The sequence below is a fragment of the Brassica rapa genome, unplaced genomic scaffold (genome assembly GCF_000309985.2).
Source record: "Brassica rapa cultivar Chiifu-401-42 unplaced genomic scaffold, CAAS_Brap_v3.01 Scaffold0901, whole genome shotgun sequence".
Lineage (NCBI taxonomy): Eukaryota > Viridiplantae > Streptophyta > Magnoliopsida > Brassicales > Brassicaceae > Brassica > Brassica rapa.
The window spans coordinates 1-25,139 of NW_022610837.1; the positions used below are offsets into that span (position 1 = coordinate 1).

A 25,139-nucleotide genomic window follows, 5' to 3' on the forward strand; every position below is an offset into this window, starting at 1 on the left:
TTCCTCACGGTTCAAAAGTTATGGGGTTTTCAAGTTTAGACTCGTTTTAGGCAAAAAAAAAATTAAAAAATAAAAGGGTTGCAACACGAGGACTTCCCGGGAGGTCACCCATCCTAGTACTACTCTCGCCCAAGCACGCTTAACTGCGGAGTTCTGATGGGATCCGGTGCATTAGTGCTGGTATGATCGCACCCGTCAGTACATCACTCTCGTTTCTATATATCCTTTTCGCGGCCAATCCAAGTGTAAGCCGTGGGGGCGCATGATTTTTCTTGCCGTTTGTTTCGAGCGAAAAAGTGCATCGAGTAACGGCGTTAAGAAAGCATCAAAAACACCTTGAGAATCCGCTTTCGATCTTTTTACGTGCCATAACTTTCCGCAGCCCGTTTGAGGGTCAAAACGGCTGAATTTGAGCCCGAAAATTGCGCCCCCTATTCACCGCCCATTATGGTTTCTGGGGCTTTCCGAAATGGTGCTATGGGCGACGTAGTTCCTCACGGTTCAAAAGTTATGAGGTTTTCAAGTTTAGACTCGTTTTAAGCTAAAAAAAATTAAAAAATAAAAAGGGGTGCAACACGAGGACTTCCCGGGAGGTCACCCATCCTAGTACTACTCTCGCCCAAGCACGCTTAACTGCGGAGTTCTGATGGGATCCGGTGCATTAGTGCTGGTATGAGCACCCCTTCTAGTACATCTCTCTCGTTTCTATATATCCTTTTCGCGGCCATCCAAGTGTAAGGCCGTGGGGCGCGCATGATTTTTCTTGCCGTTTTTGTTTCGAGCGAAAAGTGCATCGAGGTTAACGGCGTTAAGAAGCATCAAAAACACCTTGAGAATCCGCTTTCGATCTTTTTTACGTGCCATAACTTTCCGCAGCCCGTTTGAGGGTCAAAACGGCTGAATTTGAGCCCGAAAAATTGCGCCCCTATTCACCCGCCTCACCGCCCATTATGGTTTCTGGGGCTTCCGAAATGGTGCTATGGGCGACGTAGTTCCTCACGGTTCAAATTTATGAGGTTTTCAAGTTTAGACTCGTTTTTAGGCTAAAAAAAAATTAAAAAATAAAAGGGTGCACACGAGGACTTCCCGGGAGGTCACCCATCCTAGTACTACTCTCGGCCGCCAAGCACGCTTAACTGCGGAGTTCTGTGGATCCGGTGCATTAGTGCTGGTATGATCGCACCCGTCAGTACATCACTCTCGTTTCTATATATCCTTTTCGCGGCCAATCCAAGTGTAAGGCCGTGGGCCGCATGATTTTCTTGCCGTTTTGTTTCGAGCGAAAAGTGCATCGAGGTTACGGCGTTAAGAAAGCATCAAAAAAACCCTTGAGAATCCGCTTTCGATCTTTTTTACGTGCCATAACTTTCCGCAGGCCCGTTTGAGGGTCAAAACGGCTGAATTTGAGCCCGAAAAATTGCGCCCCCTATTCACCCCGCCCATTATGGTTTCTGGGGCTTTCCGAAATGGTGCTATGGGCGACGTAGTTCCTCCACGGTTCAAAAGTTATGAGGTTTTCAAGTTTAGACTCGTTTTAGGCTAAAAAAAAATTAAAAAAATAAAGGGGTGCAACACGAGGACTTCCCGGAGGTCACCCATCCTAGTACTACTCTCGCCCAAGCACGCTTAACTGCGCGGAGTTCTGATGGGATCCGGTGCATTAGTGCTGGTATGATCGCACCCGTCAGTACATCACTCTCGTTTCTATATATCCTTTTCGCGGCCAATCCAAGTGTAAGGCCGTGGGGCGCGCATGATTTTCTTGCCGTTTTGTTTCGAGCGAAAAAGTGCATCGAGGTTAACGGCGTTAAGAAAGCATCAAAAACACCTTGAGAATCCGCTTTCGATCTTTTTTACGTGCCATAACTTTCCGCAGCCCGTTTGAGGGTCAAAACGGCTGAATTTGAGCCCGAAAAATTGCGCCCCCTATTCACCGCCCATTATGGTTTCTGGGGCTTTCCGAAATGGTGCTATGGGCGACGTAGTTCCTCACGGTTCAAAAGTTATGAGGTTTTCAAGTTTAGACTCGTTTTAGGCTAAAAAAAAATTAAAAAATAAAAAGGGGTGCAACACGAGGACTTCCCGGGAGGTCACCCATCCTAGTACTACTCTCGCCCAAGCACGCTTAACTGCGGAGTTCTGATGGGATCCGGTGCATTAGTGCTGGTATGATCGCACCCGTCAGTACATCACTCTCGTTTCTATATATCCTTTTCGCGGCCAATCCAAGTGTAAGGCCGTGGGGCGCGCATGATTTTCTTGCCGTTTTGTTTCGAGCGAAAAAGTGCATCGAGGTTAACGGCGTTAAGAAAGCATCAAAAACACCTTGAGAATCCGCTTTCGATCTTTTTTACGTGCCATAACTTTCCGCAGCCCGTTTGAGGGTCAAAACGGCTGAATTTGAGCCCGAAAAATTGCGCCCCCTATTCACCGCCCATTATGGTTTCTGGGGCTTTCCGAAATGGTGCTATGGGCGACGTAGTTCCTCACGGTTCAAAAGTTATGAGGTTTTCAAGTTTAGACTCGTTTTAGGCTAAAAAAAAAATTAAAAAATAAAAAGGGGTGCAACACGAGGACTTCCCGGGAGGTCACCCATCCTAGTACTACTCTCTCGCCCAAGCACGCTTAACTGCGGAGTTCTGATGGGATCCGGTGCATTAGTGCTGGTATGATCGCACCCGTCAGTACATCACTCTCGTTTCTATATATCCTTTTCGCGCCAATCCAAGTGTAAGGCCGTGGGCGCGCATGATTTTCTTGCCGTTTTGTTTCGAGCGAAAAAGTGCATCGAGGTTAACGGCGTTAAGAAAGCATCAAAAACACCTTGAGAATCCGCTTTCGATCTTTTTTACGTGCCATAACTTTCCGCAGCCCGTTTGAGGGTCAAAACGGCTGAATTTGAGCCCGAAAAATTGCGCCCCCTATTCACCGCCCATTATGGTTTCTGGGGCTTCCGAAATGGTGCTATGGGCGACGTAGTTCCTCACGGTTCAAAGGTTATGAGGTTTTCAAGTTTAGACTCGTTTTAGGCTAAAAAAAATTAAAAAATAAAAAGGGGTGCAACACGAGGACTTCCCGGGAGGTCACCCATCCTAGTACTACTCTCGCCCAAGCACGCTTACTGCGGAGTTCTGATGGGATCCGGTGCATTAGTGCTGGTATGATCGCACCCGTCAGTACATCACTCTCGTTTCTATATATCCTTTTCGCGGCCAATCCAAGTGTAAGGCCGTGGGGCGCGCATGATTTTCTTGCCGTTTTGTTTCGAGCGAAAAAGTGCATCGAGGTTAACGGCGTTAAAAGCATCAAAAACACCTTGAGAATCCGCTTTCGATCTTTTTTACGTGCCATAACTTTCCGCAGCCCGTTTGAGGGTCAAAACGGCTGAATTTGAGCCCGAAAAATTGCGCCCCCTATTCACCGCCCATTATGGTTTCTGGGGCTCTCCGAAATGGTGCTATGGGCGACGTAGTTCCTCACGGTTCAAAAGTTATGAGGTTTTCAAGTTTAGACTCGTTTTAGGCAAAAAAAAAAATTAAAAAATAAAAAGGGGTGCAACACGAGGACTTCCCGGGAGGTCACCCATCCTAGTACTACTCTCGCCCAAGCACGCTTAACTGCGGAGTTCTGATGGGATCCGGTGCATTAGTGCTGGTATGATCGCACCCGTCAGTACATCACTCTCGTTTCTATATATCCTTTTCGCGGCCAATCCAAGTGTAAGGCCGTGGGGCGCGCATGATTTTCTTGCCGTTTTGTTTCGAGCGAAAAAGTGCATCGAGGTTAACGGCGTTAAGAAAGCATCAAAAACACCTTGAGATCCGCTTTCGATCTTTTTACGTGCCATAACTTTCCGCAGCCCGTTTGAGGGTCAAAACGGCTGAATTTGAGCCCGAAAAATTGCGCCCCCTATTCACCGCCCATTATGGTTTCTGGGGCTTTCCGAAATGGTGCTATGGGCGACGTAGTTCCTCACGGTTCAAAAGTTATGGAGGTTTTCAAGTTTAGACTCGTTTTAGGCTAAAAAAAATTAAAAAATAAAAAGGGGTGCAACACGAGGACTTCCCGGGAGGTCACCCATCCTAGTACTACTCTCTCTCGCCCAAGCACGCTTAACTGCGGAGTTCTGATGGGATCCGGTGCATTAGTGCTGGTATGATCGCACCCGTCAGTACATCACTCTCGTTTCTATATATCCTTTTCGCGGCCAATCCAAGTGTAAGGCCGTGGGGCGCGCATGATTTTCTTGCCGTTTTTTCGAGCGAAAAAGTGCATCGAGGTTAACGGCGTTAAGAAAGCATCAAAAACACCTTGAGAATCCGCTTTCGATCTTTTTTACGTGCCATAACTTTCCGCAGCCCGTTTGAGGGTCAAAACGGCTGAATTTGAGCCCGAAAAATTGCGCCCCCTATTCACCGCCCATTATGGTTTCTGGGGCTTTCCGAAATGGTGCTATGGGCGACGTAGTTCCTCACGGTTCAAAGTTATGAGGTTTTCAAGTTTAGACTCGTTTTAGGCTAAAAAAAAAATAAAAAAATAAAAAGGGTGCAACACGAGGACTTCCCGGAGGTCACCCATCCTAGTACTACTCTCGCCCAAGCACGCTTAACTGCGGAGTTCTGATGGGATCCGGTGCATTAGTGCTGGTATGATCGCACCCGTCAGTACATCACTCTCGTTTCTATATATCCTTTTCGCGGCCAATCCAAGTGTAAGGCCGTGGGGCGCGCATGATTTTCTTGCCGTTTTGTTTTCGAGCGAAAAAGTGCATCGAGGTTAACGGCGTTAAGAAAGCATCAAAAACACCTTGAGAATCCGCTTTCGATCTTTTTTACGTGCCATAACTTTCCCTTTCCGCAGCCCGTTTGAGGGTCAAAACGGCTGAATTTGAGCCCGAAAAATTGCGCCCCCTATTCACCGCCCATTATGGTTTCTGGGGCTTTCCGAAATGGTGCTATGGGCGACGTAGTTCCTCACGGTTCAAAAGTTATGGGGTTTTCAAGTTTAGACTCGTTTTAGGCTAAAAAAAAATTAAAAAATAAAAGGGGTGCAACACGAGGACTTCCCGGGAGGTCACCCATCCTAGTACTACTCTCGCCCAAGCACGCTTAACTGCGGAGTTCTGATGGGATCCGGTGCATTAGTGCTGGTATGATCGCACCCGTCAGTACATCACTCTCGTTTCTATATATCCTTTTCGCGGCCAATCCAAGTGTAAGGCCGTGGGGCGCGCATGATTTTCTTGCCGTTTTGTTTCGAGCGAAAAAGTGCATCGAGGTTAACGGCGTTAAGAAAGCATCAAAAACACCTTGAGAATCCGCTTTCGATCTTTTTTACGTGCCATAACTTTCCGCAGCCCGTTTGAGGGTCAAAACGGCTGAATTTGAGCCCGAAAAATTGCGCCCCCTATTCACCGCCCATTATGGTTTCTGGGGCTTTCCGAAATGGTGCTATGGGCGACGTAGTTCCTCACGGTTCAAAAGTTATGAGGTTTTCAAGTTTAGACTCGTTTTAGGCTAAAAAAAATTAAAATAAAAAGGGGTGCAACACGAGGACTTCCCGGGAGGTCACCCATCCTAGTACTACTCTCGCCCAAGCACGCTTAACTGCGGAGTTCTGATGGGATCCGGTGCATTAGTGCTGGTATGATCGCACCCGTCAGTACATCACTCTCGTTTCTATATATCCTTTTCGCGGGCCAATCCAAGTGTAAGGCCGTGGGGCGCGCATGATTTTCTTGCCGTTTTGTTTCGAGCGAAAAAGTGCATCGAGGTTAACGGCGTTAAGAAAGCATCAAAAACACCTTGAGAATCCGCTTTCGATCTTTTTTACGTGCCATAACTTTCCGCAGCCCGTCTGAGGGTCAAAACGGCTGAATTTGAGCCCGAAAAATTGCGCCCCCTATTCACCGCCCATTATGGTTTCTGGGGCTTTCCGAAATGGTGCTATGGGCGACGTAGTTCCTCACGGTTCAAAAGTTATGAGGTTTTCAAGTTTAGACTCGTTTTAGGCTAAAAAAAAATTAAAATAAAAGGGGTGCAACACGAGGACTTCCCGGGAGGTCACCCATCCTAGTACTACTCTCGCCCAAGCACGCTTAACTGCGGAGTTCTGATGGGATCCGGTGCATTAGTGCTGGTATGATCGCACCCGTCAGTACATCACTCTCGTTTCTATATATCCTTTTCGCGGCCAATCCAAGTGTAAGGCCGTGGGGCGCGCATGATTTTCTTGCCGTTTTGTTTCGAGCGAAAAAGTGCATCGAGGTTAACGGCGTTAAGAAAGCATCAAAAACACCTTGAGAATCCGCTTTCGATCTTTTTTACGTGCCATAACTTTCCGCAGCCCGTTTGAGGGTCAAAACGGCTGAATTTGAGCCCGAAAAATTGCGCCCCCTATTCACCGCCCATTATGGTTTCTGGGGCTTTCCGAAATGGTGCTATGGGCGACGTAGTTCCTCACGGTTCAAAAGTTATGGGTTTTCACGTTTAGACTCGTTTTAGCTAAAAAAAAATTAAAAAAAAAAGGGGGGCAACACGAGGACTTCCCGGGAGGTCACCCATCCTAGTACTACTCTCGCCCAAGCACGCTTAACTGCGGAGTTCTGATGGGATCCGGTGCATTAGTGCTGGTATGATCGCACCCGTCAGTACACTCACTCTCGTTTCTATATATCCTTTCGCGGCCAATCCAAGTGTAAGGCCGTGGGGCGCGCATGATTTTCTTGCCGTTTTGTTTCGAGCGAAAAAGTGCATCGAGGTTAACGGCGTTAAGAAAGCATCAAAAACACCTTGAGAATCCGCTTTCGATCTTTTTTACGTGCCATAACTTTCCGCAGCCCGTTTGAGGGTCAAAACGGCTGAATTTGAGCCCGAAAAATTGCGCCCCCTATTCACCGCCCATTATGGTTTCTGGGGCTTTCCGAAATGGTGCTATGGGCGACGTAGTTCCTCACGGTTCAAAAGTTATGAGGTTTTCAAGTTTAGACTCGTTTTAGGCTAAAAAAAATTAAAAAATAAAAAGGGGTGCAACACGAGGACTTCCCGGGAGGTCACCCATCCTAGTACTACTCTCGCCCAAGCACGCTTAACTGCGGAGTTCTGATGGGATCCGGTGCATTAGTGCTGGTATGATCGCACCCGTCAGTACATCACTCTCGTTTCTATATATCCTTTTCGCGGCCAATCCAAGTGTAAGGCCGTGGGGCGCGCATGATTTTCTTGCCGTTTTGTTTCGAGCGAAAAAGTGCATCGAGGTTAACGGCGTTAAGAAAGCATCAAAAACACCTTGAGAATCCGCTTTCGATCTTTTTTACGTGCCATAACTTTCCGCAGCCCGTTTGAGGGTCAAAACGGCTGAATTTGAGCCCGAAAAATTGCGCCCCCTATTCACCGCCCATTATGGTTTCTGGGGCTCTCCGAAATGGTGCTATGGGCGACGTAGTTCCTCACGGTTCAAAAGTTATGAGGTTTTCAAGTTTAGACTCGTTTTAGGCTAAAAAAAAATTAAAAAATAAAAGGGGTGCAACACGAGGACTTCCCGGGAGGTCACCCATCCTAGTACTACTCTCGCCCAAGCACGCTTAACTGCGGAGTTCTGATGGGATCCGGTGCATTAGTGCTGGTATGATCGCACCCGTCAGTACATCACTCTCGTTTCTATATATCCTTTTCGCGGCCAATCCAAGTGTAAGGCCGTGGGGCGCGCATGATTTTCTTGCCGTTTTTTTTCGAGCGAAAAAGTGCATCGAGGTTAACGGCGTTAAGAAAGCATCAAAAACACCTTGAGAATCCGCTTTCGATCTTTTTTACGTGCCATAACTTTCCGCAGCCCGTTTGAGGGTCAAAACGGCTGAATTTGAGCCCGAAAAATTGCGCCCCCTATTCACCGCCCATTATGGTTTCTGGGGCTCTCCGAAATGGTGCTATGGGCGACGTAGTTCCTCACGGTTCAAAAGTTATGAGGTTTTCAAGTTTAGACTCGTTTTAGGCTAAAAAAAAATTAAAAAATAAAAGGGGTGCAACACGAGGACTTCCCGGGAGGTCACCCATCCTAGTACTACTCTCGCCCAAGCACGCTTAACTGCGGAGTTCTGATGGGATCCGGTGCATTAGTGCTGGTATGATCGCACCCGTCAGTACATCACTCTCGTTTCTATATATCCTTTTCGCGGCCAATCCAAGTGTAAGGCCGTGGGGCGCGCATGATTTTCTTGCCGTTTTGTTTCGAGCGAAAAAGTGCATCGAGGTTAACGGCGTTAAGAAAGCATCAAAAACACCTTGAGAATCCGCTTTCGATCTTTTTTACGTGCCATAACTTTCCGCAGCCCGTTTGAGGGTCAAAACGGCTGAATTTGAGCCCGAAAAATTGCGCCCCCTATTCACCGCCCATTATGGTTTCTGGGGCTCTCCGAAATGGTGCTATGGGCGACGTAGTTCCTCACGGTTCAAAAGTTATGAGGTTTTCAAGTTTAGACTCGTTTTAGGCTAAAAAAAATTAAAAAATAAAAAGGGGTGCAACACGAGGACTTCCCGGGAGGTCACCCATCCTAGTACTACTCTCGCCCAAGCACGCTTAACTGCGGAGTTCTGATGGGATCCGGTGCATTAGTGCTGGTATGATCGCACCCGTCAGTACATCACTCTCGTTTCTATATATCCTTTTCGCGGCCAATCCAAGTGTAAGGCCGTGGGGCGCGCATGATTTTCTTGCCGTTTTGTTTCGAGCGAAAAAGTGCATCGAGGTTAACGGCGTTAAGAAAGCATCAAAAACACCTTGAGAATCCGCTTTCGATCTTTTTTACGTGCCATAACTTTCCGCAGCCCGTTTGAGGGTCAAAACGGCTGAATTTGAGCCCGAAAAATTGCGCCCCCTATTCACCGCCCATTATGGTTTCTGGGGCTCTCCGAAATGGTGCTATGGGCGACGTAGTTCCTCACGGTTCAAAAGTTATGAGGTTTTCAAGTTTAGACTCGTTTTAGGCTAAAAAAAATTAAAAATAAAAAGGGGTGCAACACGAGGACTTCCCGGGCGGTCACCCATCCTAGTACTACTCTCGCCCAAGCACGCTTAACTGCGGAGTTCTGATGGGATCCGGTGCATTAGTGCTGGTATGATCGCACCCGTCAGTACATCACTCTCGTTTCTATATATCCTTTTCGCGGCCAATCCAAGTGTAAGGCCGTGGGGCGCGCATGATTTTCTTGCCGTTTTGTTTCGAGCGAAAAAGTGCATCGAGGTTAACGGCGTTAAGAAAGCATCAAAAACACCTTGAGAATCCGCTTTCGATCTTTTTTACGTGACATAACTTTCCGCAGCCCGTTTGAGGGTCAAAACGGCTGAATTTGAGCCCGAAAAATTGCGCCCCCTATTCCCCGCCCATTATGGTTTCTGGGGCTCTCCGAAATGGTGCTATGGGCGACGTAGTTCCTCACGGTTCAAAAGTTATGAGGTTTTCAAGTTTAGACTCGTTTTAGGCTAAAAAAAATTAAAAAAAAAAGGGGTGCAACACGAGGACTTCCCGGGAGGTCACCCATCCTAGTACTACTCTCGCCCAAGCACGCTTAACTGCGGAGTTCTGATGGGATCCGGTGCATTAGTGCTGGTATGATCGCACACGACAGTACATCACTCTCGTTTCTATATATCCTTTTCGCGGCCAATCCAAGTGTAAGGCCGTGGGGCGCGCATGATTTTCTTGCCGTTTTGTTTCGAGCGAAAAAGTGCATCGAGGTTAACGGCGTTAAGAAAGCATCAAAAACACCTTGAGAATCCGCTTTCGATCTTTTTTACGTGCCATAACTTTCCGCAGCCCGTTTGAGGGTCAAAACGGCTGAATTTGAGCCCGAAAAATTGCGCCCCCTATTCACCGCCCATTATGGTTTCTGGGGCTCTCCGAAATGGTGCTATGGGCGACGTAGTTCCTCACGGTTCAAAAGTTATGAGGTTTTCAAGTTTAGACTCGTTTTAGGCTAAAAAAAAATTAAAAAATAAAAAGGGGTGCAACACGAGGACTTCCCGGGAGGTCACCCATCCTAGTACTACTCTCGCCCAAGCACGCTTAACTGCGGAGTTCTGATGGGATCCGGTGCATTAGTGCTGGTATGATCGCACCCGTCAGTACATCACTCTCGTTTCTATATATCCTTTTCGCGGCCAATCCAAGTGTAAGGCCGTGGGGCGCGCATGATTTTCTTGCCGTTTTGTTTCGAGCGAAAAAGTGCATCGAGGTTAACGGCGTTAAGAAAGCATCAAAAACACCTTGAGAATCCGCTTTCGATCTTTTTTACGTGCCATAACTTTCCGCAGCCCGTTTGAGGGTCAAAACGGCTGAATTTGAGCCCGAAAAATTGCGCCCCCTATTCACCGCCCATTATGGTTTCTGGGGCTCTCCGAAATGGTGCTATGGGCGACGTAGTTCCTCACGGTTCAAAAGTTATGAGGTTTTCAAGTTTAGACTCGTTTTAGGCTAAAAAAAATTAAAAAATAAAAAGGGGTGCAACACGAGGACTTCCCGGGAGGTCACCCATCCTAGTACTACTCTCCGCCCAAGCACGCTTAACTGCGGAGTTCTGATGGGATCCGGTGCATTAGTGCTGGTATGATCGCACCCGTCAGTACATCACTCTCGTTTCTATATATCCTTTTCGCGGCCAATCCAAGTGTAAGGCCGTGGGGCGCGCATGATTTTCTTGCCGTTTTGTTTCGAGCGAAAAAGTGCATCGAGGTTAACGGCGTTAAGAAAGCATCAAAAACACCTTGAGAATCCGCTTTCGATCTTTTTTACGTGCCATAACTTTCCGCAGCCCGTTTGAGGGTCAAAACGGCTGAATTTGAGCCCGAAAAATTGCGCCCCCTATTCACCGCCCATTATGGTTTCTGGGGCTCTCCGAAATGGTGCTATGGGCGACGTAGTTCCTCACGGTTCAAAAGTTATGAGGTTTTCAAGTTTAGACTCGTTTTAGGCTAAAAAAAAATTAAAAAATAAAAAGGGGTGCAACACGAGGACTTCCCGGGAGGTCACCCATCCTAGTACTACTCTCGCCCAAGCACGCTTAACTGCGGAGTTCTGATGGGATCCGGTGCATTAGTGCTGGTATGATCGCACCCGTCAGTACATCACTCTCGTTTCTATATATCCTTTTCGCGGCCAATCCAAGTGTAAGGCCGTGGGGCGCGCATGATTTTCTTGCCGTTTTGTTTCGAGCGAAAAAGTGCATCGAGGTTAACGGCGTTAAGAAAGCATCAAAAACACCTTGAGAATCCGCTTTCGATCTTTTTTACGTGCCATAACTTTCCGCAGCCCGTTTGAGGGTCAAAACGGCTGAATTTGAGCCCGAAAAATTGCGCCCCCTATTCACCGCCCATTATGGTTTCTGGGGCTCTCCGAAATGGTGCTATGGGCGACGTAGTTCCTCACGGTTCAAAAGTTATGAGGTTTTCAAGTTTAGACTCGTTTTAGGCTAAAAAAAATTAAAAAATAAAAAGGGGTGCAACACGAGGACTTCCCGGGAGGTCACCCATCCTAGTACTACTCTCGCCCAAGCACGCTTAACTGCGGAGTTCTGATGGGATCCGGTGCATTAGTGCTGGTATGATCGCACCCGTCAGTACATCACTCTCGTTTCTATATATCCTTTTCGCGGCCAATCCAAGTGTAAGGCCGTGGGGCGCGCATGATTTTCTTGCCGTTTTGTTTCGAGCGAAAAAGTGCATCGAGGTTAACGGCGTTAAGAAAGCATCAAAAACACCTTGAGAATCCGCTTTCGATCTTTTTTACGTGCCATAACTTTCCGCAGCCCGTTTGAGGGTCAAAACGGCTGAATTTGAGCCCGAAAAATTGCGCCCCCTATTCACCGCCCATTATGGTTTCTGGGGCTTCCGAAATGGTGCTATGGGCGACGTAGTTCCTCACGGTTCAAAAGTTATGAGGTTTTCAAGTTTAGACTCGTTTTAGGCTAAAAAAAAATTAAAAAATAAAAAGGGGTGCAACACGAGGACTTCCCGGGAGGTCACCCATCCTAGTACTACTCTCGCCCAAGCACGCTTAACTGCGGAGTTCTGATGGGATCCGGTGCATTAGTGCTGGTATGATCGCACCCGTCAGTACATCACTCTCGTTTCTATATATCCTTTTCGCGGCCAATCCAAGTGTAAGGCCGTGGGGCGCGCATGATTTTCTTGCCGTTTTGTTTCGAGCGAAAAAGTGCATCGAGGTTAACGGCGTTAAGAAAGCATCAAAAACACCTTGAGAATCCGCTTTCGATCTTTTTTACGTGCCATAACTTTCCGCAGCCCGTTTGAGGGTCAAAACGGCTGAATTTGAGCCCGAAAAATTGCGCCCCCTATTCACCGCCCATTATGGTTTCTGGGGCTTTCCGAAATGGTGCTATGGGCGACGTAGTTCCTCACGGTTCAAAAGTTATGAGGTTTTCAAGTTTAGACTCGTTTTAGGCTAAAAAAAATTAAAAAATAAAAAGGGGTGCAACACGAGGACTTCCCGGGAGGTCACCCATCCTAGTACTACTCTCGCCCAAGCACGCTTAACTGCGGAGTTCTGATGGGATCCGGTGCATTAGTGCTGGTATGATCGCACCCGTCAGTACATCACTCTCGTTTCTATATATCCTTTTCGCGGCCAATCCAAGTGTAAGGCCGTGGGGCGCGCATGATTTTCTTGCCGTTTTGTTTCGAGCGAAAAAGTGCATCGAGGTTAACGGCGTTAAGAAAGCATCAAAAACACCTTGAGAATCCGCTTTCGATCTTTTTTACGTGCCATAACTTTCCGCAGCCCGTTTGAGGGTCAAAACGGCTGAATTTGAGCCCGAAAAATTGCGCCCCCTATTCACCGCCCATTATGGTTTCTGGGGCTTTCCGAAATGGTGCTATGGGCGACGTAGTTCCTCACGGTTCAAAAGTTATGAGGTTTTCAAGTTTAGACTCGTTTTAGGCTAAAAAAAAATTAAAAAATAAAAAGGGGTGCAACACGAGGACTTCCCGGGAGGTCACCCATCCTAGTACTACTCTCGCCCAAGCACGCTTAACTGCGGAGTTCTGATGGGATCCGGTGCATTAGTGCTGGTATGATCGCACCCGTCAGTACATCACTCTCGTTTCTATATATCCTTTTCGCGGCCAATCCAAGTGTAAGGCCGTGGGGCGCGCATGATTTTCTTGCCGTTTTGTTTCGAGCGAAAAAGTGCATCGAGGTTAACGGCGTTAAGAAAGCATCAAAAACACCTTGAGAATCCGCTTTCGATCTTTTTTACGTGCCATAACTTTCCGCAGCCCGTTTGAGGGTCAAAACGGCTGAATTTGAGCCCGAAAAATTGCGCCCCCTATTCACCGCCCATTATGGTTTCTGGGGCTTCCGAAATGGTGCTATGGGCGACGTAGTTCCTCACGGTTCAAAAGTTATGAGGTTTTCAAGTTTAGACTCGTTTTAGGCTAAAAAAAAATTAAAAAATAAAAAGGGGTGCAACACGAGGACTTCCCGGGAGGTCACCCATCCTAGTACTACTCTCGCCCAAGCACGCTTAACTGCGGAGTTCTGATGGGATCCGGTGCATTAGTGCTGGTATGATCGCACCCGTCAGTACATCACTCTCGTTTCTATATATCCTTTTCGCGGCCAATCCAAGTGTAAGGCCGTGGGGCGCGCATGATTTTCTTGCCGTTTTGTTTCGAGCGAAAAAGTGCATCGAGGTTAACGGCGTTAAGAAAGCATCAAAAACACCTTGAGAATCCGCTTTCGATCTTTTTTACGTGCCATAACTTTCCGCAGCCCGTTTGAGGGTCAAAACGGCTGAATTTGAGCCCGAAAAATTGCGCCCCCTATTCACCGCCCATTATGGTTTCTGGGGCTTTTCGAAATGGTGCTATGGGCGACGTAGTTCCTCACGGTTCAAAAGTTATGAGGTTTTCAAGTTTAGACTCGTTTTAGGCTAAAAAAAAATTAAAAAATAAAAAGGGGTGCAACACGAGGACTTCCCGGGAGGTCACCCATCCTAGTACTACTCTCGCCCAAGCACGCTTAACTGCGGAGTTCTGATGGGATCCGGTGCATTAGTGCTGGTATGATCGCACCCGTCAGTACATCACTCTCGTTTCTATATATCCTTTTCGCGGCCAATCCAAGTGTAAGGCCGTGGGGCGCGCATGATTTTCTTGCCGTTTTGTTTCGAGCGAAAAAGTGCATCGAGGTTAACGGCGTTAAGAAAGCATCAAAAACACCTTGAGAATCCGCTTTCGATCTTTTTTACGTGCCATAACTTTCCGCAGCCCGTTTGAGGGTCAAAACGGCTGAATTTGAGCCCGAAAAATTGCGCCCCCTATTCACCGCCCATTATGGTTTCTGGGGCTCTCCGAAATGGTGCTATGGGCGACGTAGTTCCTCACGGTTCAAAAGTTATGAGGTTTTCAAGTTTAGACTCGTTTTAGGCTAAAAAAAAATTAAAAAATAAAAAGGGGTGCAACACGAGGACTTCCCGGGAGGTCACCCATCCTAGTACTACTCTCGCCCAAGCACGCTTAACTGCGGAGTTCTGATGGGATCCGGTGCATTAGTGCTGGTATGATCGCACCCGTCAGTACATCACTCTCGTTTCTATATATCCTTTTCGCGGCCAATCCAAGTGTAAGGCCGTGGGGCGCGCATGATTTTCTTGCCGTTTTGTTTCGAGCGAAAAAGTGCATCGAGGTTAACGGCGTTAAGAAAGCATCAAAAACACCTTGAGAATCCGCTTTCGATCTTTTTTACGTGCCATAACTTTCCGCAGCCCGTTTGAGGGTCAAAACGGCTGAATTTGAGCCCGAAAAATTGCGCCCCCTATTCACCGCCCATTATGGTTTCTGGGGCTTCCGAAATGGTGCTATGGGCGACGTAGTTCCTCACGGTTCAAAAGTTATGAGGTTTTCAAGTTTAGACTCGTTTTAGGCTAAAAAAAAATTAAAAAATAAAAAGGGGTGCAACACGAGGACTTCCCGGGAGGTCACCCATCCTAGTACTACTCTCGCCCAAGCACGCTTAACTGCGGAGTTCTGATGGGATCCGGTGCATTAGTGCTGGTATGATCGCACCCGTCAGTACATCACTCTCGTTTCTATATATCCTTTTCGCGGCCAATCCAAGTGTAAGGCCGTGGGGCGCGCATGATTTTCTTGCCGTTTTGTTTCGAGCGAAAAAGTGCATCGAGGTTAACGGCGTTAAGAAAGCATCAAAAACACCTTGAGAATCCGCTTTCGATCTTTTTTACGTGCCATAACTTTCCGCAGCCCGTTTGAGGGTCAAAACGGCTGAATTTGAGCCCGAAAAATTGCGCCCCCTATTCACCGCCCATTATGGTTTCTGGGGCTTTCCGAAATGGTGCTATGGGCGACGTAGTTCCTCACGGTTCAAAAGTTATGAGGTTTTCAAGTTTAGACTCGTTTTAGGCTAAAAAAAAATTAAAAAATAAAAAGGGGTGCAACACGAGGACTTCCCGGGAGGTCACCCATCCTAGTACTACTCTCGCCCAAGCACGCTTAACTGCGGAGTTCTGATGGGATCCGGTGCATTAGTGCTGGTATGATCGCACCCGACAGTACATCACTCTCGTTTCTATATATCCTTTTCGCGGCCAATCCAAGTGTAAGGCCGTGGGGCGCGCATGATTTTCTTGCCGTTTTGTTTCGAGCGAAAAAGTGCATCGAGGTTAACGGCGTTAAGAAAGCATCAAAAACACCTTGAGAATCCGCTTTCGATCTTTTTTACGTGCCATAACTTTCCGCAGCCCGTTTGAGGGTCAAAACGGCTGAATTTGAGCCCGAAAAATTGCGCCCCCTATTCACCGCCCATTATGGTTTCTGGGGCTTTCCGAAATGGTGCTATGGGCGACGTAGTTCCTCACGGTTCAAAAGTTATGAGGTTTTCAAGTTTAGACTCGTTTTAGGCTAAAAAAAATAAAAAAAATAAAAAGGGGTGCAACACGAGGACTTCCCGGGAGGTCACCCATCCTAGTACTACTCTCGCCCAAGCACGCTTAACTGCGGAGTTCTGATGGGATCCGGTGCATTAGTGCTGGTATGATCGCACCCGACAGTACATCACTCTCGTTTCTATATATCCTTTTCGCGGCCAATCCAAGTGTAAGGCCGTGGGGCGCGCATGATTTTCTTGCCGTTTTGTTTCGAGCGAAAAAGTGCATCGAGGTTAACGGCGTTAAGAAAGCATCAAAAACACCTTGAGAATCCGCTTTCGATCTTTTTTACGTGCCATAACTTTCCGCAGCCCGTTTGAGGGTCAAAACGGCTGAATTTGAGCCCGAAAAATTGCGCCCCCTATTCACCGCCCATTATGGTTTCTGGGGCTTTCCGAAATGGTGCTATGGGCGACGTAGTTCCTCACGGTTCAAAAGTTATGAGGTTTTCAAGTTTAGACTCGTTTTAGGCTAAAAAAAATTAAAAAATAAAAAGGGGTGCAACACGAGGACTTCCCGGGAGGTCACCCATCCTAGTACTACTCTCGCCCAAGCACGCTTAACTGCGGAGTTCTGATGGGATCCGGTGCATTAGTGCTGGTATGATCGCACCCGACAGTACATCACTCTCGTTTCTATATATCCTTTTCGCGGCCAATCCAAGTGTAAGGCCGTGGGGCGCGCATGATTTTCTTGCCGTTTTGTTTCGAGCGAAAAAGTGCATCGAGGTTAACGGCGTTAAGAAAGCATCAAAAACACCTTGAGAATCCGCTTTCGATCTTTTTTACGTGCCATAACTTTCCGCAGCCCGTTTGAGGGTCAAAACGGCTGAATTTGAGCCCGAAAAATTGCGCCCCCTATTCACCGCCCATTATGGTTTCTGGGGCTTTCCGAAATGGTGCTATGGGCGACGTAGTTCCTCACGGTTCAAAAGTTATGGGTTTTCAAGTTTAGACTCGTTTTAGGCTAAAAAAAAATTAAAAAATAAAAAGGGGTGCAACACGAGGACTTCCCGGGAGGTCACCCATCCTAGTACTACTCTCGCCCAAGCACGCTTAACTGCGGAGTTCTGATGGGATCCGGTGCATTAGTGCTGGTATGATCGCACCCGACAGTACATCACTCTCGTTTCTATATATCCTTTTCGCGGCCAATCCAAGTGTAAGGCCGTGGGGCGCGCATGATTTTCTTGCCGTTTTGTTTCGAGCGAAAAAGTGCATCGAGGTTAACGGCGTTAAGAAAGCATCAAAAACACCTTGAGAATCCGCTTTCGATCTTTTTTACGTGCCATAACTTTCCGCAGCCCGTTTGAGGGTCAAAACGGCTGAATTTGAGCCCGAAAAATTGCGCCCCCTATTCACCGCCCATTATGGTTTCTGGGGCTTTCCGAAATGGTGCTATGGGCGACGTAGTTCCTCACGGTTCAAAAGTTATGGGTTTTCAAGTTTAGACTCGTTTTAGGCTAAAAAAAAATTAAAAAATAAAAAGGGGTGCAACACGAGGACTTCCCGGGAGGTCACCCATCCTAGTACTACTCTCGCCCAAGCACGCTTAACTGCGGAGTTCTGATGGGATCCGGTGCATTAGTGCTGGTATGATCGCACCCGACAGTACATCACTCTCGTTTCTATATATCCTTTTCGCGGCCAATCCAAGTGTAAGGCCGTGGGGCGCGCATGATTTTCTTGCCGTTTTGTTTCGAGCGAAAAAGTGCATCGAGGTTAACGGCGTTAAGAAAGCATCAAAAACACCTTGAGAATCCGCTTTCGATCTTTTTTACGTGCCATAACTTTCCGCAGCCCGTTTGAGGGTCAAAACGGCTGAATTTGAGCCCGAAAAATTGCGCCCCCTATTCACCGCCCATTATGGTTTCTGGGGCTTTCCGAAATGGTGCTATGGGCGACGTAGTTCCTCACGGTTCAAAAGTTATGGGGTTTTCAAGTTTAGACTCGTTTTAGGCTAAAAAAAATTAAAAAATAAAAAGGGGTGCAACACGAGGACTTCCCGGGAGGTCACCCATCCTAGTACTACTCTCGCCCAAGCACGCTTAACTGCGGAGTTCTGATGGGATCCGGTGCATTAGTGCTGGTATGATCGCACCCGACAGTACATCACTCTCGTTTCTATATATCCTTTTCGCGGCCAATCCAAGTGTAAGGCCGTGGGGCGCGCATGATTTTCTTGCCGTTTTGTTTCGAGCGAAAAAGTGCATCGAGGTTAACGGCGTTAAGAAAGCATCAAAAACACCTTGAGAATCCGCTTTCGATCTTTTTTACGTGCCATAACTTTCCGCAGCCCGTTTGAGGGTCAAAACGGCTGAATTTGAGCCCGAAAAATTGCGCCCCCTATTCACCGCCCATTATGGTTTCTGGGGCTTTCCGAAATGGTGCTATGGGCGACGTAGTTCCTCACGGTTCAAAAGTTATGGGGTTTTCAAGTTTAGACTCGTTTTAGGCTAAAAAAAAATTAAAAAATAAAAAGGGGTGCAACACGAGGACTTCCCGGGAGGTCACCCATCCTAGTACTACTCTCGCCCAAGCACGCTTAACTGCGGAGTTCTGATGGGATCCGGTGCATTAGTGCTGGTATGATCGCACCCGACAGTACATCACTCTCGTTTCTATATATCCTTTTCGCGGCCAATCCAAGTGTAAGGCCGTGGGGCGCGCATGATTTTCTTGCCGTTTTGTTTCGAGCGAAAAAGTGCATCGAGGTTAACGGCGTTAAGAAAGCATCAAAAACACCTTGAGAATCCGCTTTCGATCTTTTTTACGTGCCATAACTTTCCGCAGCCCGTTTGAGGGTCAAAACGGCTGAATTTGAGCCCGAAAAATTGCGCCCCCTATTCACCGCCCATTATGGTTTCTGGGGCTTTCCGAAATGGTGCTATGGGCGACGTAGTTCCTCACGGTTCAAAAGTTATGGGTTTTCAAGTTTAGACTCGTTTTAGGCTAAAAAAAAATTAAAAAATAAAAAGGGGTGCAACACGAGGACTTCCCGGGAGGTCACCCATCCTAGTACTACTCTCGCCCAAGCACGCTTAACTGCGGAGTTCTGATGGGATCCGGTGCATTAGTGCTGGTATGATCGCACCCGACAGTACATCACTCTCGTTTCTATATATCCTTTTCGCGGCCAATCCAAGTGTAAGGCCGTGGGGCGCGCATGATTTTCTTGCCGTTTTGTTTCGAGCGAAAAAGTGCATCGAGGTTAACGGCGTTAAGAAAGCATCAAAAACACCTTGAGAATCCGCTTTCGATCTTTTTTACGTGCCATAACTTTCCGCAGCCCGTTTGAGGGTCAAAACGGCTGAATTTGAGCCCGAAAAATTGCGCCCCCTATTCACCGCCCATTATGGTTTCTGGGGCTTTCCGAAATGGTGCTATGGGCGACGTAGTTCCTCACGGTTCAAAAGTTATGGGTTTTCAAGTTTAGACTCGTTTTAGGCTAAAAAAAAATTAAAAAATAAAAAGGGGTGCAACACGAGGACTTCCCGGGAGGTCACCCATCCTAGTACTACTCTCGCCCAAGCACGCTTAACTGCGGAGTTCTGATGGGATCCGGTGCATTAGTGCTGGTATGATCGCACCCGACAGTACATCACTCTCGTTTCTATATATCCTTTTCGCGGCCAATCCAAGTGTAAGGCCGTGGGGCGCGCATGATTTTCTTGCCGTTTTGTTTCGAGCGAAAAAGTGCATCGAGGTTAACGGCGTTAAGAAAGCATCAAAAACACCTTGAGAATCCGCTTTCGATCTTTTTTACGTGCCATAACTTTCCGCAGCCCGTTTGAGGGTCAAAACGGCTGAATTTGAGCCCGAAAAATTGCGCCCCCTATTCACCGCCCATTATGGTTTCTGGGGCTTTCCGAAATGGTGCTATGGGCGACGTAGTTCCTCACGGTTCAAAAGTTATGGGTTTTCAAGTTTAGACTCGTTTTAGGCTAAAAAAAAATTAAAAAATAAAAAGGGGTGCAACACGAGGACTTCCCGGGAGGTCACCCATCCTAGTACTACTCTCGCCCAAGCACGCTTAACTGCGGAGTTCTGATGGGATCCGGTGCATTAGTGCTGGTATGATCGCACCCGACAGTACATCACTCTCGTTTCTATATATCCTTTTCGCGGCCAATCCAAGTGTAAGGCCGTGGGGCGCGCATGATTTTCTTGCCGTTTTGTTTCGAGCGAAAAAGTGCATCGAGGTTAACGGCGTTAAGAAAGCATCAAAAACACCTTGAGAATCCGCTTTCGATCTTTTTTACGTGCCATAACTTTCCGCAGCCCGTTTGAGGGTCAAAACGGCTGAATTTGAGCCCGAAAAATTGCGCCCCCTATTCACCGCCCATTATGGTTTCTGGGGCTTTCCGAAATGGTGCTATGGGCGACGTAGTTCCTCACGGTTCAAAAGTTATGGGGTTTTCAAGTTTAGACTCGTTTTAGGCTAAAAAAAAATTAAAAAATAAAAAGGGGTGCAACACGAGGACTTCCCGGGAGGTCACCCATCCTAGTACTACTCTCGCCCAAGCACGCTTAACTGCGGAGTTCTGATGGGATCCGGTGCATTAGTGCTGGTATGATCGCACCCGACAGTACATCACTCTCGTTTCTATATATCCTTTTCGCGGCCAATCCAAGTGTAAGGCCGTGGGGCGCGCATGATTTTCTTGCCGTTTTGTTTCGAGCGAAAAAGTGCATCGAGGTTAACGGCGTTAAGAAAGCATCAAAAACACCTTGAGAATCCGCTTTCGATCTTTTTTACGTGCCATAACTTTCCGCAGCCCGTTTGAGGGTCAAAACGGCTGAATTTGAGCCCGAAAAATTGCGCCCCCTATTCACCGCCCATTATGGTTTCTGGGGCTTTCCGAAATGGTGCTATGGGCGACGTAGTTCCTCACGGTTCAAAAGTTATGGGTTTTCAAGTTTAGACTCGTTTTAGGCTAAAAAAAAATTAAAAAATAAAAAGGGGTGCAACACGAGGACTTCCCGGGAGGTCACCCATCCTAGTACTACTCTCGCCCAAGCACGCTTAACTGCGGAGTTCTGATGGGATCCGGTGCATTAGTGCTGGTATGATCGCACCCGACAGTACATCACTCTCGTTTCTATATATCCTTTTCGCGGCCAATCCAAGTGTAAGGCCGTGGGGCGCGCATGATTTTCTTGCCGTTTTGTTTCGAGCGAAAAAGTGCATCGAGGTTAACGGCGTTAAGAAAGCATCAAAAACACCTTGAGAATCCGCTTTCGATCTTTTTTACGTGCCATAACTTTCCGCAGCCCGTTTGAGGGTCAAAACGGCTGAATTTGAGCCCGAAAAATTGCGCCCCCTATTCACCGCCCATTATGGTTTCTGGGGCTTTCCGAAATGGTGCTATGGGCGACGTAGTTCCTCACGGTTCAAAAGTTATGGGGTTTTCAAGTTTAGACTCGTTTTAGGCTAAAAAAAAATTAAAAAATAAAAAGGGGTGCAACACGAGGACTTCCCGGGAGGTCACCCATCCTAGTACTACTCTCGCCCAAGCACGCTTAACTGCGGAGTTCTGATGGGATCCGGTGCATTAGTGCTGGTATGATCGCACCCGACAGTACATCACTCTCGTTTCTATATATCCTTTTCGCGGCCAATCCAAGTGTAAGGCCGTGGGGCGCGCATGATTTTCTTGCCGTTTTGTTTCGAGCGAAAAAGTGCATCGAGGTTAACGGCGTTAAGAAAGCATCAAAAACACCTTGAGAATCCGCTTTCGATCTTTTTTACGTGCCATAACTTTCCGCAGCCCGTTTGAGGGTCAAAACGGCTGAATTTGAGCCCGAAAAATTGCGCCCCCTATTCACCGCCCATTATGGTTTCTGGGGCTTTCCGAAATGGTGCTATGGGCGACGTAGTTCCTCACGGTTCAAAAGTTATGGGTTTTCAAGTTTAGACTCGTTTTAGGCTAAAAAAAAATTAAAAAATAAAAAGGGGTGCAACACGAGGACTTCCCGGGAGGTCACCCATCCTAGTACTACTCTCGCCCAAGCACGCTTAACTGCGGAGTTCTGATGGGATCCGGTGCATTAGTGCTGGTATGATCGCACCCGACAGTACATCACTCTCGTTTCTATATATCCTTTTCGCGGCCAATCCAAGTGTAAGGCCGTGGGGCGCGCATGATTTTCTTGCCGTTTTGTTTCGAGCGAAAAAGTGCATCGAGGTTAACGGCGTTAAGAAAGCATCAAAAACACCTTGAGAATCCGCTTTCGATCTTTTTTACGTGCCATAACTTTCCGCAGCCCGTTTGAGGGTCAAAACGGCTGAATTTGAGCCCGAAAAATTGCGCCCCCTATTCACCGCCCATTATGGTTTCTGGGGCTTTCCGAAATGGTGCTATGGGCGACGTAGTTCCTCACGGTTCAAAAGTTATGGGTTTTCAAGTTTAGACTCGTTTTAGGCTAAAAAAAAATTAAAAAATAAAAAGGGGTGCAACACGAGGACTTCCCGGGAGGTCACCCATCCTAGTACTACTCTCGCCCAAGCACGCTTAACTGCGGAGTTCTGATGGGATCCGGTGCATTAGTGCTGGTATGATCGCACCCGACAGTACATCACTCTCGTTTCTATATATCCTTTTCGCGGCCAATCCAAGTGTAAGGCCGTGGGGCGCGCATGATTTTCTTGCCGTTTTGTTTCGAGCGAAAAAGTGCATCGAGGTTAACGGCGTTAAGAAAGCATCAAAAACACCTTGAGAATCCGCTTTCGATCTTTTTTACGTGCCATAACTTTCCGCAGCCCGTTTGAGGGTCAAAACGGCTGAATTTGAGCCCGAAAAATTGCGCCCCCTATTCACCGCCCATTATGGTTTCTGGGGCTTTCCGAAATGGTGCTATGGGCGACGTAGTTCCTCACGGTTCAAAAGTTATGGGGTTTTCAAGTTTAGACTCGTTTTAGGCTAAAAAAAAATTAAAAAATAAAAAGGGGTGCAACACGAGGACTTCCCGGGAGGTCACCCATCCTAGTACTACTCTCGCCCAAGCACGCTTAACTGCGGAGTTCTGATGGGATCCGGTGCATTAGTGCTGGTATGATCGCACCCGACAGTACATCACTCTCGTTTCTATATATCCTTTTCGCGGCCAATCCAAGTGTAAGGCCGTGGGGCGCGCATGATTTTCTTGCCGTTTTGTTTCGAGCGAAAAAGTGCATCGAGGTTAACGGCGTTAAGAAAGCATCAAAAACACCTTGAGAATCCGCTTTCGATCTTTTTTACGTGCCATAACTTTCCGCAGCCCGTTTGAGGGTCAAAACGGCTGAATTTGAGCCCGAAAAATTGCGCCCCCTATTCACCGCCCATTATGGTTTCTGGGGCTTTCCGAAATGGTGCTATGGGCGACGTAGTTCCTCACGGTTCAAAAGTTATGGGTTTTCAAGTTTAGACTCGTTTTAGGCTAAAAAAAAATTAAAAAATAAAAAGGGGTGCAACACGAGGACTTCCCGGGAGGTCACCCATCCTAGTACTACTCTCGCCCAAGCACGCTTAACTGCGGAGTTCTGATGGGATCCGGTGCATTAGTGCTGGTATGATCGCACCCGACAGTACATCACTCTCGTTTCTATATATCCTTTTCGCGGCCAATCCAAGTGTAAGGCCGTGGGGCGCGCATGATTTTCTTGCCGTTTTGTTTCGAGCGAAAAAGTGCATCGAGGTTAACGGCGTTAAGAAAGCATCAAAAACACCTTGAGAATCCGCTTTCGATCTTTTTTACGTGCCATAACTTTCCGCAGCCCGTTTGAGGGTCAAAACGGCTGAATTTGAGCCCGAAAAATTGCGCCCCCTATTCACCGCCCATTATGGTTTCTGGGGCTTTCCGAAATGGTGCTATGGGCGACGTAGTTCCTCACGGTTCAAAAGTTATGGGTTTTCAAGTTTAGACTCGTTTTAGGCTAAAAAAAAATTAAAAAATAAAAAGGGGTGCAACACGAGGACTTCCCGGGAGGTCACCCATCCTAGTACTACTCTCGCCCAAGCACGCTTAACTGCGGAGTTCTGATGGGATCCGGTGCATTAGTGCTGGTATGATCGCACCCGACAGTACATCACTCTCGTTTCTATATATCCTTTTCGCGGCCAATCCAAGTGTAAGGCCGTGGGGCGCGCATGATTTTCTTGCCGTTTTGTTTCGAGCGAAAAAGTGCATCGAGGTTAACGGCGTTAAGAAAGCATCAAAAACACCTTGAGAATCCGCTTTCGATCTTTTTTACGTGCCATAACTTTCCGCAGCCCGTTTGAGGGTCAAAACGGCTGAATTTGAGCCCGAAAAATTGCGCCCCCTATTCACCGCCCATTATGGTTTCTGGGGCTTTCCGAAATGGTGCTATGGGCGACGTAGTTCCTCACGGTTCAAAAGTTATGGGTTTTCAAGTTTAGACTCGTTTTAGGCTAAAAAAAAATTAAAAAATAAAAAGGGGTGCAACACGAGGACTTCCCGGGAGGTCACCCATCCTAGTACTACTCTCGCCCAAGCACGCTTAACTGCGGAGTTCTGATGGGATCCGGTGCATTAGTGCTGGTATGATCGCACCCGACAGTACATCACTCTCGTTTCTATATATCCTTTTCGCGGCCAATCCAAGTGTAAGGCCGTGGGGCGCGCATGATTTTCTTGCCGTTTTGTTTCGAGCGAAAAAGTGCATCGAGGTTAACGGCGTTAAGAAAGCATCAAAAACACCTTGAGAATCCGCTTTCGATCTTTTTTACGTGCCATAACTTTCCGCAGCCCGTTTGAGGGTCAAAACGGCTGAATTTGAGCCCGAAAAATTGCGCCCCCTATTCACCGCCCATTATGGTTTCTGGGGCTTTCCGAAATGGTGCTATGGGCGACGTAGTTCCTCACGGTTCAAAAGTTATGGGTTTTCAAGTTTAGACTCGTTTTAGGCTAAAAAAAAATTAAAAAATAAAAAGGGGTGCAACACGAGGACTTCCCGGGAGGTCACCCATCCTAGTACTACTCTCGCCCAAGCACGCTTAACTGCGGAGTTCTGATGGGATCCGGTGCATTAGTGCTGGTATGATCGCACCCGACAGTACATCACTCTCGTTTCTATATATCCTTTTCGCGGCCAATCCAAGTGTAAGGCCGTGGGGCGCGCATGATTTTCTTGCCGTTTTGTTTCGAGCGAAAAAGTGCATCGAGGTTAACGGCGTTAAGAAAG

The 25,139-nt window shown here is 47.4% G+C and overlaps 50 non-coding genes and 1 pseudogene across 50 annotated transcripts; all 51 read right to left on the reverse strand.

Annotated features, from left to right (window-relative positions):
- Positions 1 to 75: 75 nt before the first annotated feature.
- LOC117131346 lies at positions 76 to 194 on the reverse strand. Its single transcript, XR_004454541.1, has one exon. It is a non-coding gene; the product is annotated as a 5S ribosomal RNA (ribosomal RNA).
- Positions 195 to 565: 371 nt separating this feature from the next.
- On the reverse strand, positions 566 to 684 carry LOC117131357. Its single transcript, XR_004454552.1, has one exon. It is a non-coding gene; the product is annotated as a 5S ribosomal RNA (ribosomal RNA).
- Positions 685 to 1,066: 382 nt separating this feature from the next.
- LOC117131361 lies at positions 1,067 to 1,185 on the reverse strand (annotated as a pseudogene).
- Positions 1,186 to 1,563: 378 nt separating this feature from the next.
- On the reverse strand, positions 1,564 to 1,683 carry LOC117131360. The gene has a single exon (XR_004454555.1). It is a non-coding gene; the product is annotated as a 5S ribosomal RNA (ribosomal RNA).
- A 378-nt stretch (positions 1,684 to 2,061) lies between these two features.
- On the reverse strand, positions 2,062 to 2,180 carry LOC117131308. Its single transcript, XR_004454503.1, has one exon. It is a non-coding gene; the product is annotated as a 5S ribosomal RNA (ribosomal RNA).
- A 379-nt stretch (positions 2,181 to 2,559) lies between these two features.
- On the reverse strand, positions 2,560 to 2,680 carry LOC117131354. Its single transcript, XR_004454549.1, has one exon. It is a non-coding gene; the product is annotated as a 5S ribosomal RNA (ribosomal RNA).
- A 374-nt stretch (positions 2,681 to 3,054) lies between these two features.
- LOC117131355 lies at positions 3,055 to 3,172 on the reverse strand. The gene has a single exon (XR_004454550.1). It is a non-coding gene; the product is annotated as a 5S ribosomal RNA (ribosomal RNA).
- Positions 3,173 to 3,549: 377 nt separating this feature from the next.
- On the reverse strand, positions 3,550 to 3,668 carry LOC117131367. Its single transcript, XR_004454561.1, has one exon. It is a non-coding gene; the product is annotated as a 5S ribosomal RNA (ribosomal RNA).
- Positions 3,669 to 4,044: 376 nt separating this feature from the next.
- LOC117131359 lies at positions 4,045 to 4,167 on the reverse strand. The gene has a single exon (XR_004454554.1). It is a non-coding gene; the product is annotated as a 5S ribosomal RNA (ribosomal RNA).
- Positions 4,168 to 4,542: 375 nt separating this feature from the next.
- On the reverse strand, positions 4,543 to 4,660 carry LOC117131352. Its single transcript, XR_004454547.1, has one exon. It is a non-coding gene; the product is annotated as a 5S ribosomal RNA (ribosomal RNA).
- A 384-nt stretch (positions 4,661 to 5,044) lies between these two features.
- On the reverse strand, positions 5,045 to 5,163 carry LOC117131378. Its single transcript, XR_004454572.1, has one exon. It is a non-coding gene; the product is annotated as a 5S ribosomal RNA (ribosomal RNA).
- Positions 5,164 to 5,538: 375 nt separating this feature from the next.
- On the reverse strand, positions 5,539 to 5,657 carry LOC117131389. The gene has a single exon (XR_004454583.1). It is a non-coding gene; the product is annotated as a 5S ribosomal RNA (ribosomal RNA).
- A 376-nt stretch (positions 5,658 to 6,033) lies between these two features.
- Positions 6,034 to 6,152, reverse strand: LOC117131400. Its single transcript, XR_004454594.1, has one exon. It is a non-coding gene; the product is annotated as a 5S ribosomal RNA (ribosomal RNA).
- Positions 6,153 to 6,526: 374 nt separating this feature from the next.
- On the reverse strand, positions 6,527 to 6,645 carry LOC117131348. The gene has a single exon (XR_004454543.1). It is a non-coding gene; the product is annotated as a 5S ribosomal RNA (ribosomal RNA).
- A 377-nt stretch (positions 6,646 to 7,022) lies between these two features.
- On the reverse strand, positions 7,023 to 7,141 carry LOC117131314. Its single transcript, XR_004454509.1, has one exon. It is a non-coding gene; the product is annotated as a 5S ribosomal RNA (ribosomal RNA).
- Positions 7,142 to 7,518: 377 nt separating this feature from the next.
- On the reverse strand, positions 7,519 to 7,637 carry LOC117131325. The gene has a single exon (XR_004454520.1). It is a non-coding gene; the product is annotated as a 5S ribosomal RNA (ribosomal RNA).
- A 377-nt stretch (positions 7,638 to 8,014) lies between these two features.
- On the reverse strand, positions 8,015 to 8,133 carry LOC117131336. The gene has a single exon (XR_004454531.1). It is a non-coding gene; the product is annotated as a 5S ribosomal RNA (ribosomal RNA).
- Positions 8,134 to 8,510: 377 nt separating this feature from the next.
- LOC117131347 lies at positions 8,511 to 8,629 on the reverse strand. Its single transcript, XR_004454542.1, has one exon. It is a non-coding gene; the product is annotated as a 5S ribosomal RNA (ribosomal RNA).
- A 376-nt stretch (positions 8,630 to 9,005) lies between these two features.
- LOC117131343 lies at positions 9,006 to 9,124 on the reverse strand. The gene has a single exon (XR_004454538.1). It is a non-coding gene; the product is annotated as a 5S ribosomal RNA (ribosomal RNA).
- A 375-nt stretch (positions 9,125 to 9,499) lies between these two features.
- On the reverse strand, positions 9,500 to 9,618 carry LOC117131345. The gene has a single exon (XR_004454540.1). It is a non-coding gene; the product is annotated as a 5S ribosomal RNA (ribosomal RNA).
- Positions 9,619 to 9,996: 378 nt separating this feature from the next.
- On the reverse strand, positions 9,997 to 10,115 carry LOC117131358. Its single transcript, XR_004454553.1, has one exon. It is a non-coding gene; the product is annotated as a 5S ribosomal RNA (ribosomal RNA).
- A 377-nt stretch (positions 10,116 to 10,492) lies between these two features.
- Positions 10,493 to 10,612, reverse strand: LOC117131353. The gene has a single exon (XR_004454548.1). It is a non-coding gene; the product is annotated as a 5S ribosomal RNA (ribosomal RNA).
- A 378-nt stretch (positions 10,613 to 10,990) lies between these two features.
- LOC117131362 lies at positions 10,991 to 11,109 on the reverse strand. The gene has a single exon (XR_004454556.1). It is a non-coding gene; the product is annotated as a 5S ribosomal RNA (ribosomal RNA).
- A 377-nt stretch (positions 11,110 to 11,486) lies between these two features.
- On the reverse strand, positions 11,487 to 11,605 carry LOC117131363. The gene has a single exon (XR_004454557.1). It is a non-coding gene; the product is annotated as a 5S ribosomal RNA (ribosomal RNA).
- A 377-nt stretch (positions 11,606 to 11,982) lies between these two features.
- Positions 11,983 to 12,101, reverse strand: LOC117131364. The gene has a single exon (XR_004454558.1). It is a non-coding gene; the product is annotated as a 5S ribosomal RNA (ribosomal RNA).
- Positions 12,102 to 12,478: 377 nt separating this feature from the next.
- LOC117131365 lies at positions 12,479 to 12,597 on the reverse strand. Its single transcript, XR_004454559.1, has one exon. It is a non-coding gene; the product is annotated as a 5S ribosomal RNA (ribosomal RNA).
- Positions 12,598 to 12,975: 378 nt separating this feature from the next.
- LOC117131366 lies at positions 12,976 to 13,094 on the reverse strand. The gene has a single exon (XR_004454560.1). It is a non-coding gene; the product is annotated as a 5S ribosomal RNA (ribosomal RNA).
- Positions 13,095 to 13,471: 377 nt separating this feature from the next.
- Positions 13,472 to 13,590, reverse strand: LOC117131368. The gene has a single exon (XR_004454562.1). It is a non-coding gene; the product is annotated as a 5S ribosomal RNA (ribosomal RNA).
- A 378-nt stretch (positions 13,591 to 13,968) lies between these two features.
- LOC117131369 lies at positions 13,969 to 14,087 on the reverse strand. Its single transcript, XR_004454563.1, has one exon. It is a non-coding gene; the product is annotated as a 5S ribosomal RNA (ribosomal RNA).
- A 378-nt stretch (positions 14,088 to 14,465) lies between these two features.
- Positions 14,466 to 14,584, reverse strand: LOC117131370. Its single transcript, XR_004454564.1, has one exon. It is a non-coding gene; the product is annotated as a 5S ribosomal RNA (ribosomal RNA).
- A 377-nt stretch (positions 14,585 to 14,961) lies between these two features.
- LOC117131371 lies at positions 14,962 to 15,080 on the reverse strand. The gene has a single exon (XR_004454565.1). It is a non-coding gene; the product is annotated as a 5S ribosomal RNA (ribosomal RNA).
- Positions 15,081 to 15,458: 378 nt separating this feature from the next.
- Positions 15,459 to 15,577, reverse strand: LOC117131372. Its single transcript, XR_004454566.1, has one exon. It is a non-coding gene; the product is annotated as a 5S ribosomal RNA (ribosomal RNA).
- A 378-nt stretch (positions 15,578 to 15,955) lies between these two features.
- On the reverse strand, positions 15,956 to 16,074 carry LOC117131373. Its single transcript, XR_004454567.1, has one exon. It is a non-coding gene; the product is annotated as a 5S ribosomal RNA (ribosomal RNA).
- A 377-nt stretch (positions 16,075 to 16,451) lies between these two features.
- Positions 16,452 to 16,570, reverse strand: LOC117131374. The gene has a single exon (XR_004454568.1). It is a non-coding gene; the product is annotated as a 5S ribosomal RNA (ribosomal RNA).
- Positions 16,571 to 16,947: 377 nt separating this feature from the next.
- Positions 16,948 to 17,066, reverse strand: LOC117131375. The gene has a single exon (XR_004454569.1). It is a non-coding gene; the product is annotated as a 5S ribosomal RNA (ribosomal RNA).
- A 377-nt stretch (positions 17,067 to 17,443) lies between these two features.
- On the reverse strand, positions 17,444 to 17,562 carry LOC117131376. Its single transcript, XR_004454570.1, has one exon. It is a non-coding gene; the product is annotated as a 5S ribosomal RNA (ribosomal RNA).
- Positions 17,563 to 17,939: 377 nt separating this feature from the next.
- LOC117131377 lies at positions 17,940 to 18,058 on the reverse strand. Its single transcript, XR_004454571.1, has one exon. It is a non-coding gene; the product is annotated as a 5S ribosomal RNA (ribosomal RNA).
- Positions 18,059 to 18,436: 378 nt separating this feature from the next.
- Positions 18,437 to 18,555, reverse strand: LOC117131379. Its single transcript, XR_004454573.1, has one exon. It is a non-coding gene; the product is annotated as a 5S ribosomal RNA (ribosomal RNA).
- Positions 18,556 to 18,932: 377 nt separating this feature from the next.
- LOC117131380 lies at positions 18,933 to 19,051 on the reverse strand. The gene has a single exon (XR_004454574.1). It is a non-coding gene; the product is annotated as a 5S ribosomal RNA (ribosomal RNA).
- Positions 19,052 to 19,428: 377 nt separating this feature from the next.
- On the reverse strand, positions 19,429 to 19,547 carry LOC117131381. The gene has a single exon (XR_004454575.1). It is a non-coding gene; the product is annotated as a 5S ribosomal RNA (ribosomal RNA).
- Positions 19,548 to 19,924: 377 nt separating this feature from the next.
- On the reverse strand, positions 19,925 to 20,043 carry LOC117131382. The gene has a single exon (XR_004454576.1). It is a non-coding gene; the product is annotated as a 5S ribosomal RNA (ribosomal RNA).
- A 378-nt stretch (positions 20,044 to 20,421) lies between these two features.
- LOC117131383 lies at positions 20,422 to 20,540 on the reverse strand. The gene has a single exon (XR_004454577.1). It is a non-coding gene; the product is annotated as a 5S ribosomal RNA (ribosomal RNA).
- A 377-nt stretch (positions 20,541 to 20,917) lies between these two features.
- Positions 20,918 to 21,036, reverse strand: LOC117131384. Its single transcript, XR_004454578.1, has one exon. It is a non-coding gene; the product is annotated as a 5S ribosomal RNA (ribosomal RNA).
- A 378-nt stretch (positions 21,037 to 21,414) lies between these two features.
- On the reverse strand, positions 21,415 to 21,533 carry LOC117131385. The gene has a single exon (XR_004454579.1). It is a non-coding gene; the product is annotated as a 5S ribosomal RNA (ribosomal RNA).
- Positions 21,534 to 21,910: 377 nt separating this feature from the next.
- Positions 21,911 to 22,029, reverse strand: LOC117131386. The gene has a single exon (XR_004454580.1). It is a non-coding gene; the product is annotated as a 5S ribosomal RNA (ribosomal RNA).
- A 377-nt stretch (positions 22,030 to 22,406) lies between these two features.
- LOC117131387 lies at positions 22,407 to 22,525 on the reverse strand. Its single transcript, XR_004454581.1, has one exon. It is a non-coding gene; the product is annotated as a 5S ribosomal RNA (ribosomal RNA).
- Positions 22,526 to 22,903: 378 nt separating this feature from the next.
- On the reverse strand, positions 22,904 to 23,022 carry LOC117131388. The gene has a single exon (XR_004454582.1). It is a non-coding gene; the product is annotated as a 5S ribosomal RNA (ribosomal RNA).
- A 377-nt stretch (positions 23,023 to 23,399) lies between these two features.
- On the reverse strand, positions 23,400 to 23,518 carry LOC117131390. Its single transcript, XR_004454584.1, has one exon. It is a non-coding gene; the product is annotated as a 5S ribosomal RNA (ribosomal RNA).
- A 377-nt stretch (positions 23,519 to 23,895) lies between these two features.
- Positions 23,896 to 24,014, reverse strand: LOC117131391. The gene has a single exon (XR_004454585.1). It is a non-coding gene; the product is annotated as a 5S ribosomal RNA (ribosomal RNA).
- Positions 24,015 to 24,391: 377 nt separating this feature from the next.
- LOC117131392 lies at positions 24,392 to 24,510 on the reverse strand. The gene has a single exon (XR_004454586.1). It is a non-coding gene; the product is annotated as a 5S ribosomal RNA (ribosomal RNA).
- A 377-nt stretch (positions 24,511 to 24,887) lies between these two features.
- On the reverse strand, positions 24,888 to 25,006 carry LOC117131393. The gene has a single exon (XR_004454587.1). It is a non-coding gene; the product is annotated as a 5S ribosomal RNA (ribosomal RNA).
- Between the last annotated feature and the right edge of the window lie 133 nt (positions 25,007 to 25,139).